This window comes from Physcomitrium patens, chromosome 25, assembly GCF_059467195.1.
Source record: "Physcomitrium patens ecotype Gransden chromosome 25, ASM5946719v1, whole genome shotgun sequence".
Lineage (NCBI taxonomy): Eukaryota > Viridiplantae > Streptophyta > Bryopsida > Funariales > Funariaceae > Physcomitrium > Physcomitrium patens.
Window position 1 is genome coordinate 2,842,492 of NC_143434.1, and position 3,084 is coordinate 2,845,575.

Sequence of the window (3,084 nt, forward strand, 5' to 3'; positions counted from 1 at the left end):
TTACACAAAAAGCATCAACACCATCCCTTTAAAGTGGCACTTTCACGTTCAACAAACCACATCTTTTGTAGGACTCAATGATTGTACTTTCACAACCAAGTGCGTATTAATCAACAGCAAGCACGAGAACCCTACACCCACCAAAAAAACATACAGATACATAGACCAAAAAGGAAAAAACATGCATAAGCTGACAAGTGAAGGATAGTATCACAGCAACGATGAAGGTTTCGGGTTTTAGGGTTTTAGGGTTAGGGTGTTAGGCTAGCTCGCTTTTCGTCACAGACCTCCACACCATCGCTGAGCGTTCGGCAATGCCGTTGAGGTTGGGAGGTAGGTTGGTGCCAATATCGTGGAGCTCCAATGTTTAGGGGGGTGAGGGAGGAGAAAAAAGTCCGCGTGAGTAGTGAGGTAAAACGGCGTTGTTTTCTATGCCAATTTAGTCCGAGGTTTCTTTCATCTGCGTCAATGGGTGGTGGAAAACGGGCGTATCCTTTGACCTACCGAAAGACACCCTGATCCTACCTTTAGTTAGTGAGTAATAACAGCTACAGCGAGTGTTGTCGTCGCTTCAATCATGGAAAGAGGATGGCAACTTTCAAGCGCGGAAAGCTTCCCACCTTTGGCCGAATTGGTCAAGAACCGATTTTCCTTTTCCGGAGCTTCCCTCGAAGACCCTGCATGTGCGAGATAGTGAGAGAGTGAGGGAGAGAGAGAGAGGGGACACTCTGCCTCCAACGGCGACGTGAGAGCGACTGAGGAAGACACAATTGCAAGTGGAAGGCTGGCCCGAAGGTGCCATTCAAATCGCCCTCCCCCTCTCCTGGTAGTCATCCACCACCAGAGGCAGGTTCCTTTCAGGACCTGAGCAACGCCTTTCAACTGCAGTTGTTGACGCGGGAGGCTCCACCTTGTAATTCCAAGCACAGCTATTGTTGGCTGTGCTGGGGGGTCAATATGACATGGTTGATGGCATTCTCGTTGTTGTAGAATATCGGGGCTCTGTCTGTTACCTTTCGAAGACCCCATAGGAAAGTGACGAATGACCCCTGGTCATTTACGTCCGAATTGCCTACGCATGTGTTCCAAAGAAGCACTGTACCCGCGAAAGTAACGGTTTCGAAGATGACAGTGCGAGTCAGTTTAATTGGCAATCCAAACAACTAAGGGTAAAATAAGCTCGCACAGTTTGGGGCGCATATAGCGCGATGCTGGTCATTTAACTATTTGAAGGGAGGTAACGGATCACGTGACTCAGGACATTGCACGATGGTCAACACAACAATACGATGAACAGAGACAAGAGATTGTTTCACACAGGGACGCTGTTTCAAAGGTTCGTTCCTTGTAGAGCCTCCTGGAAGCCCTTGCATTCCGTGCATCTCACGCTATGTTAGAGCGTTGGCACACTGTTGTCATTGTGTATCTACAGAGGTTCCGTATACAGATGCGCCAACCTAAATTCTTCAGAAATGATTTGATGTTGTGGGGTTCATGAACCCGTTCTCTACCCTTTCACAGAACCACCGAGCCGTTATCAGAACTCGGAATGGATTTTGCACTTCCTACGATCACGAGACGTTGAGACAATTGAAGGATTGTTTGTGTGCTAATTCTTTTACACGGAATGGAAAACGGACACGCAACTGTTGAGATTGGTGTATTCGGAAAGAACAAACACAATGACATCAAGCATCTAAAGCGTCCTAGATAACGCTTCCAGATATTCCTCTTTCCAAATATCAGTTCTAAAATTGCTCATAAGTTCAGTGACTTTTCTTGCAGCAAAAGGACGCATTGCTACAGCCATAGGGGGCGGTTCAGCGTGGTCATGTCATGGAACGTTGGCATGTACTCCTGCAATTCATGTGGTCCATCTCAATACGAATCATGCACTTATTTGGACAACTCTCGGGCTATGCCACATCAAAATTATTGTTTCGAAACAACCTGCTTCTGCGAAGCTTGAGTCTACTGATCTAATACTTACATCAAGCCTTACTGGTGTGGGAAAACATAACCTGAGACTTCTTCGACCTATCTCACAACATGCAATCTGCCACAAATGCTGTCAAACAATGTGACAAAACAATGCTACTAACAAACACAGCCTTCGATGTCCAAGACACAAGCCTAACAAAACTGGTCATGAAGTCTTGACCTTGTATCCATTACTGCTCATCACCTTGAAACTTACTAGTGGGTACTCTCTAAGGATGCACTATTTCATTTGCAGACTACTACAACAAAAAAAGAGAAAATCTCAGAAATCATTAGTGATGATCTGCCCTATACAGTACAACTTGAACTGAAAAAACTGATATAAATGGCAGTTTTGTGCAATCTAGCAGCTCCTCATAGTATTATGTAGCATTTGGCATGCAAAGCTTGGATTGCGCAAGCTGCAGGCATCATGCAAACTATGTCTTCCTCTGAACTGAAAGCTGAGTAATGTGGGTAAGGCTTTTCTTAGATTGCTGTGGTTCTAACTTAGTGAAATGACTCACGGTGAAGACATATGCGTGTTGTATATCTAGTTTAAAAAAGTTGGTATGAAGTTTGACATAAAGTGAAACTAGTTTATGAGAATGCAGCTTGTTGAGTGATTTTTGGTGTGGGAAGTTGGGTTGCTTTTACAAGATGGGTCTTCAACATGACATGGAATTTTATTGTGGGTTTCCAGAGATCTACCTCATTTAAAACAATATTTTTCTAAGATTGTTGTTTTTTAAAATTATTACTATTTTGTGTTAAAATCATTGATGTAAAAAGATATCTTCAAAGATTAAACACTTAGCTTAAATAAAAAAAAAATGATTTTTTTAAAAGACTTGAGTCTTTACAATATACAAAAGTATCATTAAAGATTTGTATTTTGCAATATAAAAATTTATTTATTTATTTATTATTCATTAAAAATTAAAAGAACTGGTAATTACCGTTAGGTAGTATGATATTGCAATTTTTAACAAAAAATGAAATCTTAAAAATTAATCATAAATTTCATCAATTCTCAAATTTTGAATCAAGTTACTAAGTTTTGTAAGATTTCAGAATTGTCTTTAAGCTTTGTTTTTTATGTGT

The 3,084-nt window shown here is 41.4% G+C and overlaps 1 long non-coding RNA gene across 1 annotated transcript; it reads left to right on the plus strand.

The window, feature by feature from the left end:
* The first annotated feature begins 207 nt into the window (after positions 1-207).
* LOC149986257 (uncharacterized) lies at positions 208-2,343 on the plus strand. Its single transcript, XR_016501014.1, has 2 exons — positions 208-1,336; positions 1,786-2,343. It is a non-coding gene; the product is annotated as an uncharacterized LOC149986257 (long non-coding RNA).
* The last annotated feature ends 741 nt before the right edge of the window (positions 2,344-3,084 follow it).